The 16,920-nt window shown below is 42.9% G+C and overlaps 1 protein-coding gene across 1 annotated transcript in view; it reads right to left on the reverse strand.

Annotated features, from left to right (window-relative positions):
• The window catches only part of FAM168A (family with sequence similarity 168 member A), a 238,926-nt gene that overhangs the window by 199,042 nt on the left and 22,964 nt on the right, over nt 1-16,920 (reverse strand). The window lies entirely within an intron of this gene.

Here is a 16,920-nt window from a genome sequence, read left to right on the forward strand (position 1 = left end):
CACTACACCTGGACAATTTTTTAAGCTGTGCTACTTCCAAAAAACATAATTTCCAAATCTAACAACCTTTCTTTGCTGCCTAGATGCTTTCCATGGCTTCCCATTGCCTCATTCATGCTTCAGCACTGTGCCTGCCTGGTTTTAATAGTTCCACTATTAAAACAAATAATAGTAGTCACTTCCAATTCATAAAGTTGGAAGGGAGAATTTTCTCAATTTTCAATGCGTCTTCTCAAAATTTTTCAGTTTCTGGTCTTTCCATACCCATTTTCTCCTTTTCTCTTACTCATTCTTCAAACTCAAGCCAAAGTCCTACCTTCCCTAGAACATATTTTAGACACACTGGTTTTCCTTATATCTGAATTCTTTTTTGTTTGTTTGTTTGTTTGTTTGAGACAGTCTTGCTCTGTCAGCCAGGCTGGAGTACAGTGGTGCAATCTCGGCTCACTGCAACCTCCGTCTCCCGGGCTCAAGCAATTCTCCTGCCTCATCCTTCCAAGTAGCTGGGATTACAGGCATGTGCCACCACGCCTGGCTAATTTTTTTTTGTATTTTTAGTAGAGATGGGGTTTCACCATGTTGGCCAGGCTGGTCTTGAACTCCTGACCTCAGGTAATCCGCCCGCCTCGGCCTCCCAAAGTGCTGGGATTACAGGTGTGAGCCACCGCTCCCGGCTTATCTGAATTCTTATAGCAGTGGTTTCTAATCTGTTGGCCAGAGATCACGGTGGGGAGAGGAAGTGAAGAGAGAGGTACAGAGTTATTGTAAAGGGCCTATGCAGCTCTGCCTACACAAAGCTATATGTCTTGCACTTTAAAAAAGTTTTTCTCTTCTTCTGACCCCTGTGTCCAGCTCTTCTAGAATACAGAACGTAGTATCAGATTATTTTTGATTTCACGATTTTTTTCATTTAAGCCCTGTTTGACTTGATATTTTCTTTTCTTTTTTCATTTTTTGAGACAGAGTCTCGCTCTGTCGCCCAGGCTGGAGTTCAGTGGCATGATCACAGCTCACTGCCGCAGCGACTCCCTGGGCTCATGTGATCCTCCCACCTCAGCCTCCCAAGTAGCGGGGACTACAGGCACCACTATGCCCGGCTAATTTTTCTTTTTTCTTTTTTTTTCTTATAGAGACAGGTTTTCGCCATGTTGCCCAAGGTGGTCTCAAAGTCCTGGACTCAAGTGATCTGCCCACCTCGGCGTCCCAAAGTACTGAGATTACAGGCATGAGCCGCTGCGCGCAGCAGAATTTGATAGTTCCTTGGTGTTCTATAAGAACAACTAGGACACTTTAGCTCCGCTACAGGCCTACAGGAAAAAGCCCAGGTTGCTTAGCTCAGAGGATGACTTAGTCCCCATCCCGCTGCAGCGTCTCTAGCTTCACCCCACCTCACTCTAGTTAGACTCCTGTCCCTCAGGACTCACTTTCCCCAAATACATCAGGCACTCTCTTTTTCAAACTGCCCATCTCCCTTTACATCCTATTCTCCCAGCCTTAAAATCTCAGCCCCTCTTCTCCCTTTTCTGAGAATAATGAGAAAGATACCTATCATATGTTGGCTATGTGACAAACAAGTCTCTTCCTCTTAGTGTTACACTGACCTTGCCCTCTTCTAAACCCCATCTTCTCCTCTTCCGTTTCCCCACTTCTTTCTCCTAGTGGCACAAAGTAGGGGCTAGGCGGTCTACCTAGTAGGGGCTAGCTTGGTCTATCCAGCAAGTAAAGCATTGTCTGAGTTAGGAGAATAAATAGGTATGAGAAGCTTACTGGACTAGTAATCTGAGAATCAGATCCTAAATTAGAACTTGCCATAAACATGATGGGTGACATTTAGTAAGTCCCTTAACTTTTCGAAATCTCAGTTACTATAATACATCCGCAAAATGGAAGGAATGAGTCCCGCCTGCCCTGCCACCTCATAAGGTTATTAGGAGAATCCAATGAAAGAATGGGTGTGAAAGTGCTTTAAAGACTGTAAAATACCACTTACAGTCCAAACCCTTCATCTAACCATTTGAGAATTCTCTCTCTAAATCCCTGCAAAATCATGGTATGTAAACTTTCAACTCTGAATTATATCAACATTAATGAATTTATGAAAGTTTTAAAGAAATGAACTCTATTAAACCAATTTAATTCCTGGATAAGTTTTTGATATAGCACAGTTAAGTGATTTCGAACTTTTAAAAATATTTTTCTATACTGAATTTTTATCAAGAGATATATATATATACTTTTTTTTTTTTTTTGAGACGGAGTCTCTCTCTGTCGCCCAGGCTGGAGTGCAGTGGCGCGATCTTGGCTCACTGCAAGCTCTGCCTCCTGGGTTCACGCCATTCTCCTGCCTCAGCCTCCTGAGTAGCTGGGACTACAAGCGCCCGCCACCACGCCCAGCTAATTTATTTGTATTTTTAGTAGAGACGGGGTTTCACCGTGTTAGCCAGGATGGTCTCGATCTCCTGACCTCGTGATCTGCCTGCCTCAGCCTCCCAAAGTGCTGGGATTACAGGCGTGAGCCACCATGCCCGGCCTCAAGATATATTATTTAGCAGCTCGGTGCTGTGGCTCATGCCTATAATCCCAGCACTTTGGGAGGCCAAGACAGAAGGATCCCTTGAGGCCAGGAGTTCAAGACCAGCCTGGGCAACACAGTGAGACCCCATCTCTTCAAAAAATAGAAAAATTGGGCTTAGCATCATGCCTCACGCCTGTAATTCTAGCACTTTCGCAGGCCGAGATGAGCGGATCGCTTGAGGTCAGAAGTTTGAAACCACCCTGGCCAACATGGTAAAACCCCGTGTCTACTAAAAATACAAAAAATTAGCCAGGTGTGGTGGTGCGCGCCTGTAGTCCCAGCTACTCAGTAGGCTGAGGCACAAGAATCACTTGAACCTGGGGGTCAGAGCCTGCAGTGAGCAGAAATCGTGCCACTGCACTCCAGCCTGGATGACAGAGTGAGACTTCATCTCAAAAACATAAATAAATAAAATAGAAAAACTGGCTGGGTGTGGTGGCACGCACCTGTAAGTTCTAGCTGATCAGGAGGCAGAGGCGAGAGGATCACTTGAGTCCAGGATTTTAAGGCTGCAGCGAGCCATGATCGCACCACAGCACTCAAGCCTGGGTGACAGAGCAAGACTCTATCTCTAAAAAATAAAAAAAAAGATATATTCTTTATGAATTTTACAACAAAAAAATTTGATTCACCCAACAGTTTTATTTTTATCAATTTTTACTGATTATTGATGGGTTATAATGAAATTTCTTTGTTAGTCATTATTTCTACCAAGTCCACCTTTTCCTGACAGTAATTTGAACCATTGTTGGATTTATCTTGTATTGATTATTTCTAAGTAGAATTTTCCCAGGGAACAACTTTGCAGATTGCAGTGTTACCAACAAAGATGGGATCATTCAGTTTGCTTTTTTATCCATAGTAAATTTCATCATGTGTAGATTTAGCCATTGTCAGTTTTATTTTGTGTTGATTATTTCTACCATAATTTTTTTCTGCAACCCCATCAAAACAAACTCGAAGTCAAAATGACAGTGTCAAAACGCTATCCTTTGCCTGTTACTATCTGATTAACTTGTACTTTGCAATGGTTTTCTCCCAGCTGTGTTAACATGCTTCTTTGCCACCTCTTTCTCAAAGCATCTCTTCAGGAGCTTTGGCACATATGCGTCAGCTTTACTTTAAGAATTGCTCTAGGCCAGGCGCGGTGGCTCATGCCTGTATTCCCAGCACTTTGGGAGGCTGAGGCGGGTGGATCACTTGAAGTCAGGAGTTCGAGATCAGCCTGGCCAACATGGCAAAACCCCGTCTCTACTACAAATACAAAAATTAGCTGGCAGCACATGCCTGTAATCCCAGCTACTTGGGAGGCTGAGGCAGGAGAATCGCTTGAACCGGGGAGGCGGAGATTGCAGTGAGCCGAGATGGTGCCATTGCACTCCAGCCTGGGCAACAAGAGTGAAACTCCATCAAAAAAAAAAAAAAAAGAATTGCTCTAGAATCACAGGAAAATGGACATTAGAGTTCATGCTAGGAGAACTGATCTTGAATGAAGCAGGTATTATGCTGGTGTCTTAAGATCCATTATCTCATTAAATCTTTCAGCTTAAACATCCCTCACATGTCCATTTTATAGTAGAGGAAATTGAGACCGGGAGAGAGGAAGGGATTGGCCACACTAGGATTAGAACCAGGCCTTGGTTTAATCCTCAGTGCAATTGGAATGATTATAAATTCCAAAGTTATCTCATTTAATTTAAAAACTTTTGTAATGATCTTATTGGAAAATTAAATATAATTTTTCAGTTTAGCTAAGACTTAAGAGAAATCACATGAATATAAACAGAGCACTCTCAAAGAGCTTTTTGTCACAGCAAATGAGACAAGAGGTGTGAAAATGTTTTGTAAATGACCCAACACTGGGCAAATGGAAGTTATTGCCATTTATGCTGAAGACTATTATATAAACCTGCTATGCCTGCTTGCCAGAGTGTTAGAAAGCTAACAGCATACCATTAATATCGACAGATGAGTATCAAATGCCCATCCTAATATTTAATTATAATAACCAATATTAAAAGCAGAAAATTGCATCCTGCTTATCCTCAAGACCTAATTCAGACATCAAAAAGCCTCTGCTGACCTCTGGCTAGGTTAGAAGTCCACTCTGGGCTCCCACAGCTCTGCTCACATTCTGCGATCATTGTCTATATGCTGCCCCCAAAGACAAGGCTTAAGGTGGTCTGATCCACCTCTGTGGCCCAGAGCTCAGTCCAGCTCAGGGCTTCTCACAGGGTAAGGGTTCAATAAATGGTGGTTGAATTAATGAATCAATCAATTAACATGACAAGTATATAGGCTATATAATCAATTAGAATGACAAGGGAAAATTACACATTAAATAAAGTTAAGGGCAAGAGTGAATCACAAATGAATCTCCATGAACTGATTACAGACACTGAAACTCTTGTACAGCAGCAACTATACAAGGAAGGAGCCTTGATGTTCTAGGTTCAATTCCTGCCTCAGCCACTTCCTAGCTGGGTGTCCTCTGTCAATTCACTGCCCCGGATGTGCCTGTTTCCACATCTGTAAAATGGTCAACCTGGCCCAGTGCAGTGGCTCACACCTGTAATCCCAGCACTTTGGGAGGCTGAGGCAGGCAGATTGCATGAGCCCAGGAGTTTGAGACCAACCTGGGCAACACAGTGAGACTCCATGTCTACAAAAAATACAAAAATTAGCTGGGTGTGCTGGTGTACATCTGTAGTCTCAGCTACTCAGGAGGCTGAACGGGAAGGATTGCTTGAGCCTGAAAGATTGAGGCTGCAGTGAGCCAAGATCATACCACTGCACTCCAGTCTGGGCGACAGAGCAAGACCATATCTCAAACAAACAAACAATCAAAAGCCAACCTTGGAGACCTCCTAGGGCAGATAAAATTGTTAACTAAGGTAATAGATGCTTTGCATGTCATGAAGAGCTGATAGAGTGAGAATTGTTACTGACAAAGACCAGAAGATAATCTGGAGGGAAATGGTTGGAGTTTAAGTCTAGCAGGATCCTTTACATAAAATCCCTCAAGTTCATAAAGTTGGGGAAAAAAAGTATACCAATTGTAGCAGGTTGAATTGTGTCTCCCCAGAAGATATTGACCAAGTCTTAACCCCCATATTTGTGAATGTGACCTCATTTGAAAGTAGGGCCCACGGTGGTCCGATGCATCTCTGTGGCCCAGAGTTGGTCTAGGTAGATATAATTAAGAAAGGATCTTGGGATGAGATCCTCCTGGATTTAGGTGGTCCCTAAATCCAATGACCGATGTCTTCATAAGAGAAAGCTCTGTGCCTGAGACATAGAGCAGAAGGCTATGTGACAATGGAAGCAAAGATCAGAGTCAGGAAGCCCCAAGCCAAGGAATGCCAAGAATACTGGCAGCCACCAGAAGCTGAGAGGCATGGAACCGATTCTTCCTCAGCACCTCCAGAAGGAACTAATCCTGCAAACACCTCGGTTTCAGACTTCTGATCTCCACAGCTGTGAGAGAATACACATCTGTTGTTTTAAGCCACCCAGTTTATGGTAATTTGTTAAGGCAACTTTAGGAAACAAATACACCAATTAAGTTGGGTTAGGAAACTAATACACCAATTAAGTTGGAAACCCATGAAATCAAATAATTAGCAAGTATTTTAAGCCCCAGATTCAGAGGAGCCTGTTTTGGTAAATGTTCATCAGTTCTGGGCCGGGCGCGGTGGCTCACACCTGTAATCCCAGCACTTTGGGAGGCCAAGGTGGTCAGATCACCTGAGGTCAAGAGTTCAAGACCAGTCTGACCAACATGGTGAAACCCAGTCTCTACTAAAAATACAAAAAAAATTAGCCAGGTGTGGTGGCTGGCACCTGTAATCCCAGCTACTCAGGAGACTGAGGCAGGAGAATCTCTTGAACCCAGGAGGCAGAGGTTGCAGTAAGCTGAGACTGCGCCAGAGCACTCCAGCCTGGGCGCCACAGAGCGAGACTCCGTCTCAAAAAACAAAAACGAACAAAAAAAATGTTCATCAGTTCCATTTAATTTGTCATCCCTAACAGCAGCTATGGAAAACTGATGTTAACATTCGTTGTCTTTGAATCTGTGCCTTTTCTCTTTTTAACTCCTATTGTACTCTTAGTTCTTGCCTTGTCTCCTGGGATAGCCAATATTTCTAATTAATGTGTGAAAAACTCTGACGTCATACAAAGTGCACAGAGACAGGGAGGCCAGACCTGGATTCATACCCCACCTGAGTAACTTACAGGCTGTGACACTGGAAAAATATCTTCTCCTTACTGGACCTCTATGTCCTAAATTGTAAGATGTGATTATCGTTATCTCCTTCACAGGATGAAATGAGTTAATTCATGGAAAACCCAGTGCCTAATCCAAGACTTTCATAACTTTGCCTTGTACAGAGAGCAAGAGAGATCTGGGGGCAGGGGACAGGAGGAGGTGGTATTTGCTTGTTTGTTTCTGGAGTTATGGATGTTTGAATGATGGGAGATAGGGAACAAGGGAGCCACCAATTTTCATTTTAGCTAGAAGGTGGGAAGTCTCTCCCGAAAAAGGGTCAGAACTGAAGGACTTTTATTCCCAGAAGAGCTGAGTTTCCTCCAGCTGGAAAGTGATGAACGACATTGAATATTTATTCATTTTTCACTCAGCTTAAAGTACGAACCAGGTCTTTTGCTGGTGCCAGGGGCCCGATGCAGACTCAAGCGTGGCTTTGTCTCCAAGGAACTCACACTCTAAGGAATACACTGACACAATTACATCCCAGCGTAATCAATGCCATGGCAGAAGAGAGCGAGGGGCTGCAGGAACCCAGAAGAAACACCAGGCCAAGCACAGTGTTACCACCTGCACATTCTCCTCCAGCTGCTGTAAACTCCACAATGGCAGTGGCTCACACCTGTAGTTCCAGCACTTTGCGAGGCCAAGGTGCAAGGATCACTTGAGTTTAGGAGTTGGAGACCAGCCTGGGCAACATGGCAAAACACTGTCTCTACAAAAAATAAAAATACAAAAATTAGCCAGGTGTGGTGGGGCACACCTGTGGTCCCAGCTACCCAGAAGGGAGGATCACTTGAGCCTGAGAGGTCAAGGCTACAATAAGCTATGATCGCACCACTGTACTCCAGCCTTGAAAACAGAGTGAGACCCTGTCTCAAAAAAACAAATAAATAACAAGATCTCACTGCCAATTTAAGTTTGACTGCCAAAAGTTTACTGTAATGATGAACACAAATAATATTTTGAGATATCTGCAACAATTGTAATGTGATATGAAAACACCTGTGATTTCTGTTAGTGACAAAGTCACAAGTACTGTGGCACTGCAGTTTGACTGTAGTTTGTTATGTATATTCAGAATTGGAGGAAATACTAAATTTCTGTAAATATAAATGAATGTAAAAATGTAACTTTCCCATCCAAGATTGTGGAGCCCCTGAGTTCTCTCTGTGGACTCTCAGATAGGTTCCAGGTAAAGAATCTCTCTCACAATTAGTTGGACAAGAGCAGGGTATCTGGGGAGGAATGACAAAGATTGAGGGTTTGTGCGTGTGACAGTGATTTTTAATCAGGTGTTACGTTGAAGAGGTAGTGGGATAGAGTTGGCAGAGACTAAAGAGCCAGACAGAATTGAATTCCAATCCTCCTCCCAGTCTGTCCTTGCACCAAACCAAGCTATGTGATCTTGGGTATAAGTCATTTCACCTTTCTGAAAAATGCAGAGACTGACATATAACCTCATTTATGAGAGTCCAATGTAAATTTCTCATCAACTCTAAAGCTCTGCACAGAGACAAACAAGACACAAATATTTTGTGTTTTGTTTTATTTTGTTTACATTTGTATTGTTTTGGTTTTTATTAAGGAAGTAAGCTCTAGAAATGTTGGCAGGAGGCACTTAAGGATGTCAGGGTGGAGTAGAGCAGAGTGGACAAGATCAGGAGAAGTTGTCTCAGGATGGAACAACCTAGCACTTCTCAGAGAATATACTCTAAGTAAGCAAAACAGTACAGAGAGCGGGGCTGAGGCAGGAAAGCCTCCCAGAGGGAAAAGCTGGGAAGCTGGAGCCCCCACAAAGGCCAAGGCTGTGTCCAAATACCTGTGTTGTTTTATGTTCTTGTTCATAAAATCCAATAGATAGGCCAGGCACAGTGGCTCACGCGTGTAATCCCAGCACTTTGGGAGGCTGAGGCAGGCAGATCACTTGAGGCCAGGAGTTTGAGACCAACCTGACTAACATGGTAAAACCCCATCTCTACTAAAAAATACAAAACTTATCCGGGCGTGATGGTGCGCACCTGTAGTCTCAGCTACTCGGGAGGATGAGGCACAAGAATCCCTTGAACCTGGGAGGCAGAGGTTGCAGTGAGCCGAGATTGCGCCACTGCACTCCAGCCTGGGCAACAGAATAAGACTCCGTCTCAAAAAAAAACCAAAAACCAAACAATAAATAAAATAAAATCCAATAGATAGAAAAGTTCTATTAATTCCTAATGTTTTGCAAGAGTACTTCATTAAAAAAATATAAAACATTGCAGAGTGTTGAAAATCTCTGTTCCTCTGTATCCTGTATTAGCTGTAAATTGATAATTAGTTCAAGAGACTTGATTAAGGCCGGGCGCGGTGGCTCACACCTGTAATCGCGGTGGCTCACGCCTGTAATCCCAGCACTTTGGGAGGCAGAGGCGGGCGGATCACGAGGTCAGGAGATCGAGACCACGGTGAAACCCTGTCTCTACTAAAAATACAAAAAATTAGCCAGGCGCAGTGGCGGGCACCTGTAGTCCCAGCTACTCAGGAGGCTGAGGCAGGAGAATGGCGTGAACCTGGAAGGCGGAGCTTGCAGTGAGCCGAGATCCCGCCACTACACTCCAGCCTGGGCGACGGAGCGAGACTCCGTCTCAAAAAAAAAAAAAAAGAGACTTGATTATACTCAAGTATAATATGGGGAAAAGATACCCCATATGGTGTAGTATACTTTCATCAGAGGCAAATAATGTGAAATTGTTTCTCTTTTGAGGATGTTATCGTTCACTGATGATGATTCCTAGATCCAGTAATCTATTAAATGTTTCAAAATGGTGACATTATAATTCTATCATTTCCTCTTCCTTTACTAGCTGGAATTTTTCTTCTCTTCATCAACTATTTAATTACCCTGAAGTATGTAATTCATTCAGAAAAGACTACAATAAATGCTTGATACTTTCCTTTATTTGCCGATTTTCTGAACAATTAGTTCATAGCATTCTCTAAAGGTGACCAATGAGTTTTTGTTTTTGTAGTATCATTACGAATTCCTGGATTTAAATATGTGTAATGTATTTTCATCCACTGCAGTTAGTATTCTTGGCTCCAGCTAAGCTTAGCGGGAGCTTCTTCAATGTGGCTCCTGACACAAACCCCAATGGCCTTTGACAGATTCCTTGATTCCTGGTTCAGCAAGACCTTCCAAGCTCACTTTGCATTTCCTTCCCTGAATGTAGAATCTAAGTAAGCAAAACGGTAGAGAGAGCGGGGCTGAGGCAGGAAAGCCTCTCAGAGATAAACCAAGAAGCCCTGGTTTATTTAATGGCACTTACAGTCTAGGTCTAAGTGCTTATTGTTATTGGTTAGTCATTGTTTCTGGGCTTTTCTTTTTAGTGGATGAAGTTGGGAAATAACTTGTTTTTTCGGCCGGACGCGGTGGCTCACGCCTGTAATCCCAGCACTTTGGGAGGCCAAAGTGGGCGGATCACGAGGTCAGGAGATGGAGACCATCCTGGCTAACACGGTGAAACCCCGTCTCTACTAAAAATACAAAAAATTAGCTGGGCATGGTGGCGGGCGCCTGTAGTCCCAGCTACTCGGGAGGCTGAGGCAAGAGAATGGCGTGAACCCGGGAGGCGGAGCTTGCAGTGAGTGAGCTGAGATCACGCCACTGCACTCCAGCCTGGGCGACAGAGTGCGACCCTGTGTCAAAAAATAAAAAATAAAAAAAATAAAGAGAAATATGTAGAGAGAGTCCATTCTCTGTTCTTTTTTTACAGCTGCATCATATTGCATTCTATAGATGGATTTTTGCTAATTTTGAGAGTGAGAAATTGTTTCTCAGTGTAGTTTTACTTTGCGTTTCTCTTATTATGAGCAAGGTAGGTCGTCAGGTCGTCTTTTCATAAGCTTAAGGATTATTTGCATTTCTTTCTCGATAAACTCTGTTTCTGGTCTTTTTCCTTTTTCTTTTCTTTTTTTTTTTTTTTTTTTTTTTTTTTTTGAGACAGAGTTTCACTCTGTTGCCCAGGCTGGAGTGCAGTGGTGCGGTGGCGCAATCTCGGCTCACTGCAACCTCTGCCTCCCAGGTTCAAGCGATTCTCCCGCCTCAGCCTCCCGAGTAGCTGAGATTACGGGCACCCACCACCACACTTGGCTAATTTTTATATTTTTAGTAGAGATGGGGTTTTGCCATGTTGGCCAGGCTGGTCTTGAACTCCTGACCTCAGGTGATCCACCCACCTCAGCCTCTTAAAGTGCTGGGATTACAGGCGTGAGCCACCTCACCTGGCCTTCTATTTTTTTGGGTGGGGGTGGGGGTGGGGGTGGGGGTGGGGACAGAGTCTCGCCCCATCACCCAGGCTGGAGTGCAGTAGCACAATCTCAGCTCACTGCAACCTGTACCTCCTGGGTTCAAGCAATTCTTGTGCCTCATCCTCCTGAGTAGCTGGGACTACAGGCATGGGCCACCACACCTGGCTAATTTTTGTATTTTCAGTAGAGACTGGATTTCGCCAGGTTGACCAGGCTGGTCTCAAACTCCTGTCCTCAAGTGATCCACCCGCCTCAGCCTCCCAAAGTGCTGGAATTACAGGCATGAGCCACCACGCCTGGTCACTTGCCCATTTTTTTTTCTAAAGGATTGCTGCCATCTTTTTAAAGCTTTTTAGTCTGAGAAAATAATATACTTGAAGAAAGCTGCAAAAATAGTACATAGAAAAAAATAAACATAAGAATAAATAGTACATAGAGTCCCATGTACCCTTCATCCAGCTTCCACCTATAGTGACATCTTATATAATGATAGTGTAATATCAAAACCAAGAAATTTACATTGGTAATTTTTTTTTTTTTTTTGAGGCAGGGTCTCATTCTGTTGCCCAGGATGGAATGCAGTGATGCTATCATGGCTCACTGTAGCCTCAATCTCCTGGGCTCAAGCAATCTTCCCACCTCAGCCTCCTGAGTAGCTGGAACTACAGGCATGTGCCACCACACCCGGCTAATTTTTAAATTTATTATAGAGACAGAGTCTTGTTATGTTGCCTAGGCTGGTCTAGAACCCCTGGGCTCACGTAATCCTCTTGGCGTTGGCCTCTCAGAATACTGGGATTATAGTTGTAAGCCATCGTGCCTGGCCAGTAAAATATTTTTAACTAAACTACAGACTTGGTTAAGTTTTCACCATTTTTCACGTGCATTAATTTGTGTGTGTGTGTGTGTGTGTGTATAATTCGATGAGATTTCTTACATACAAATTCATGTACCGCCACCACAGTCAAGATACAAAACGGATCCATGCACTACAAAGGAACTCCCTTGTGCAGTCCCTCCTCCCTTGTCCCCTGGCAACTACTAGTAAGTTCATCTCTCTGGTTTTGTCATTTAGGAAATGTAACCTTTTGAGATTGACTTTTCATTAAGCACAACCCCCTTGAGGTCCATCTAAATTATTACATGCATCAATAGTTCATTCTTTTTGATGACTGGATAGTATTCCATCATGTGGATGTACCAGAGTCTGTTTAGTCATTTACTCATTGAAGGATATCTGGATTGTTTCCAGTGTTTTTTTTTTTTTGTATTATGAATAAAATAAAGCTCTATGCACATTCATGTATAGGTTTTTGTGTGAACAAAAGTTTTTATTTCTCTGGGATACATGCCTAACAGTATGATTGCTGGGTCATATGATAAGTGCATGTCTAGTTTTACAAGAAACTGCCGGCCAGGCATGGTGGCTTACGCCTATAACCCCAGCACTTTGGGAGGCTGAGGCGGGTGGATCACCTGAGGTCAGGAGTTTGAGACCAGCCTGGCCAACGTAGTAAAACCCCATCTCTACTAAAAATACAAAAAACTAGTCGGGAGTAGTGACGCACGCCTGTAGTCCAAGCCACTTGGGAGACTGAGGCAGGAGAATCGTTTGAACCCAGGAGGTGGAGGTTGCATAGAGCCGAGTTCATGCCACTGCACTCCAGCCTGGGTGACAGAGCGAGATTCCATCTCAAAAGAAAAAAAAAAACTGCCAAACTGTTTGCCACAGTGACTGTATCATTTTATGTTCCCACCAGCAATGCATGATGATTCAATTTCTCTACATTCTCATCAGCATTTGGTGTTATCACTTTTTTTTTTTTAAGTCTACCTGTTCTAATAGCTATGTCCCAGAACCTCATTGTGGTTTAAAGGGTTGTTCTTTTTCCCTCTATTTTCAGAAAGTCTTTATATATTGTGAACAATCACCCTTTGTCAGTCAAAACTGATTTCAAAGAGGGTAAGAAGTCTGTGTTTCAGGCTGGGCGCCATGAGTCACACCTGTAATCTCAGCACTTTGGGAGGCTGAGGCTAGTGGATTTCTTGAGCTCAGGATTTCAAGACCAGCCTGCGCAACATGGGGAGATCCCATCTCTACAAAAAAAAAAATTTCAATTTGTGGGGCATGGTGGCATGCACCTATTGTCCCAGCTACTCAGGAGGCTGAGGTGGGAGAATCACTTGAGCCCAGGAGATCAAGGCTACAGTGAGTTACGATCTCACCACTGCATTACAGCCTGAGTGACAGAGTGAAACCCTGTCTCAAAAAAAAACCTTATACGCTACATAATCGACAGAAAAAACAAAAACTGAAAATGGCTAAATCATATACAGTGAAATTACTTATTGACTAAAAGTTGATGGAAAAATCAAAAAAATGTTGGCTGGGCGATGATGGCTCATGCCTGTAAACCCAGCACGTTGGGAGGCTGAGGTGGGCAGATCACCTGAGGTCAGGAGTTCGAGACTAGCCTGATCAACATGGTGAAACCCCGTCTCCACTAAAAATATAAAAATTAGCCGGGCACAGTGACGCATACCTGTAATCCCAGCTACTCAGAAGGCTGAGACAGGAGAATTGCTTAAACCCGGGAGTCGGAGGTTGCAGTGAGCCGAGATCACACCATTGCACTACAGCCTGGACAACAAGAGTGAAACTCTGTCTCAAAAAAAAAAAAAAAAAATCTTGACAAAGTGCAGATTTGCAAAATTCATCCCAGAAAAAGTGGACCTGATAGAAGATAGAAATAATGACCACAGGCCAGAAGTGGTAGCTCACACGTGTAATCCCAACACTTCGGAAGGCTGAGATGGGCGGATTGCTTGAGCCCAGGAGTTCAAGACTAGCCTTGTCAACATGGTGAAACCCTGTTTCTACAAAAAAATACAAAAATTAGCTGGGTGTGGTGGCACACACCTGTAGTTCCAGCTACTCAGGAGACTGAGCTGGGAGGATCGCTTGAGCCTGGGAGGTTGAGGCTGCAATGAGCCATGATTATGTTACTGTACTCCAGCCTGATAGAGTGAGGTGAGACCCTGTATCAAAAAAAAAAAAAAGACCACAAAAGATAACTTACAATGGCAAGAGCTATAATTATTAAGCTGTGACATAGATTTTTAAGATTGATGGATGACTCAAATAATCATAAAATGTATATTGAAAATCATTTTTCAGATGAAGATAATTGAGTTCAAATTAAATGAAAATGGATAAGTCAGAAATAGATTTCACAGGCTATGTAGAAAATCAAAGGTATTGAACTGATCTAATGGCATTTGTTCTGGTAAATATTCTCAGTGAAAAATAATCAATATGATGTAATTCTATCTAAAAGCCTATATTCATAAACACAAGACAAAAACATCTGTAGGGTCAAAGAGGAATTCAAATAGCCTGACACCCTGCTGGACCTCCAAAGAGAAAACAGAAATGGAGACAGTGGCCAAGCATTTCCTGATTTATGTTTTGTTTTGTTTTGTTTTGTTTTGTTGAGACAGGGTCTCACTCTGTAACCCAGACGGGCATAATCTTGGCTCGTTGCAGCCTCAAGCTGCCTGGGCTCAGGTGATCCTCACACCTCAGCCTCCTGAGTAGCTGGGACTACAGGTGTGCATCACCACACCCAGCTAATGTTTGTATTTTTTGTAGAGATGGGGTTCCACCATGTTGCCAAGGCTGGTCTGGAACTCCTGGGCTCAACTGATCTTTCCACCTTGGCCTCCCAAAATGCTGAGATTACAGGTGTGAGTCACTGTGCCTGCTGATTAATGTTTTGTCAAGGATATTTATTTGATTATTTCATCAAAAAAATTTCACTGTATGCAGTTTTACTGTTGTAAGTTTCATTTTTTTCTGTTGATTATGTAGTGGTTACTGCTTACCTAGTAAAGGCCCCTACCTTGGGGCCCCATGTTTTAATACCTCCTTCGTCTATTCATCTCTCTGTCCATTCAGCAGATATTTAGCAAGTGCCTACTCTTTGCCAGGCCCTGGCAGAAGAATCAATCCAAATCCATGCCCTCAACTAATAACAGTTTTACTTACTTATTGATTGATTGATTGATTGGTTGATTGATATGGGGTCTCCCCCTGTTGTCCAGGCTGGAGTGCAGTGGCACAAACATATTTCACTGCAACCTGAGGTCCTGGGCTGAAGGCATCCTCCTGCCTCAGCCTCCTCAGTAGCTGGGACTACAGGCGTGTGAGACACCGTGTCCAACTAATTTTCATATTTTTTGTAGAGACAGAGTCTCACTATGTTGCTTAGGTGGTCTCAAGCTTCTGGGTTCCAGCGATCCTCCTACCTCGGCTTCCCAAAATGCTAAGATTACAGGCACGTGTCATCATGCTGGGCTATTTGTTTTCTTTCTAATTCTACATCTTTTTTTGTCTCATTGAGGAGAGCCTCAAGTACAATGTTGAATAGAAGTGGTAATAGTGGGAACCCTTTTTCATTCTTTTCTTAGGTGTTTATCTCACCAGTATGATGTTTGATGTAGGTGTTTTGTGCAAGCTGTTTATTAGATTAAAGAAATTTCCTTCTATTCTTAACTTGAAAAGAATCTTATAATAAATAGGTGGTGGCTGGGCATGGTGGCTCATGCCTGTTGGGAGGCCAAGTTGGAAGGATCACTTGAGCTCAGGAGTTTGAGACCAATCTAGGCAACATAGAGAGACCTCATCTCTACTAAAAATCGAAATAAATAAATAGGTGGTGAATTTTTTTTTTTTTTTTTTGAAATGGAGTCTCACTCTGTTGCCAGGCTGGAGTGCAGTGGCGCAATCTTGGCTTACTGCAACCTCTGCCTTCCAAGTTCAAGCGATTCTCCTGCCTCAGCCTCCCGAGTAGCTGGGACTACAGGTACGTGCCACTATGCCCAGCTAATTTTTGTATTTTTAGTACAGACGGGGTTTCACCATGTTGGCCAGGATGGTCTCATTCTCTTGACCTCGTGATCCACCCGCCTTGGCCTCCCAAAGTGCTGGGATTACAGGCATGAGCCACTGCACCCAGCCAGTGGTAACTTTAATCAAATGATTTTTCTGCATCTCTTGAGATGATTCTATGATTATTTTTAAATTTATTCTGTTAATTTGGTAGACTATGTTGATTGGTTTTCTAATGTTAAACCAACCTTGTATTCCTTGAATAAACACAACTTGGTTGTGTAGTATTATCCTATTTATAGACCTTTGGATTTGGTTTGCTGATATTTTGTTTAGAATTTTGCATCTTTGTCTGGCCTGTTATTTTTCTTCCTTATAATGTTCTTGTCAGGTTTTCGTATCAAGGTAATGCTGAACAGATAAAATGAGTTAAGAAGTATTCCCAGTTTTTCTGTTTGCTGGAAGACTTTGTATAAAGTTATTATTATTTCTTCCTTAAATGTTAGAAAGAACTCACCATTAAAACACCTGGACCTGGAGTTTTCTTTGTGGGGAGATTTTTATAAGTAACAGAATCAATTTCTTAAAACAGGACAACTAAGTAGGCTGTTGTTCTAGAATATGGTTGTTTTCTAGAATATAGTTGTTTATAATATCCTCTCACTATAGTTCAATAAATGTAGGCTCTGTAGTGATGGCCTTATTTCCATTCTGAAGGGATAGTTTTTTGTGTCTCCTCTCTTTTTCCTTCATCACTCTTGCCAGGAGTTTATCAATTTTGTTTTATTTTTTATTTTTATTTATTTCTTGAGACAGAGTCTCCCTCTGTTGTCCAGGAGTGCAGAGGCGCAATCTCGGCTCACTGCAACCTCTGCCTCCCAGGTTCAAGAGAGTCTCCTG

This window comes from Pan troglodytes, chromosome 9 (genome assembly GCF_028858775.2).
Source record: "Pan troglodytes isolate AG18354 chromosome 9, NHGRI_mPanTro3-v2.0_pri, whole genome shotgun sequence".
NCBI classification, from domain to species: domain Eukaryota; kingdom Metazoa; phylum Chordata; class Mammalia; order Primates; family Hominidae; genus Pan; species Pan troglodytes.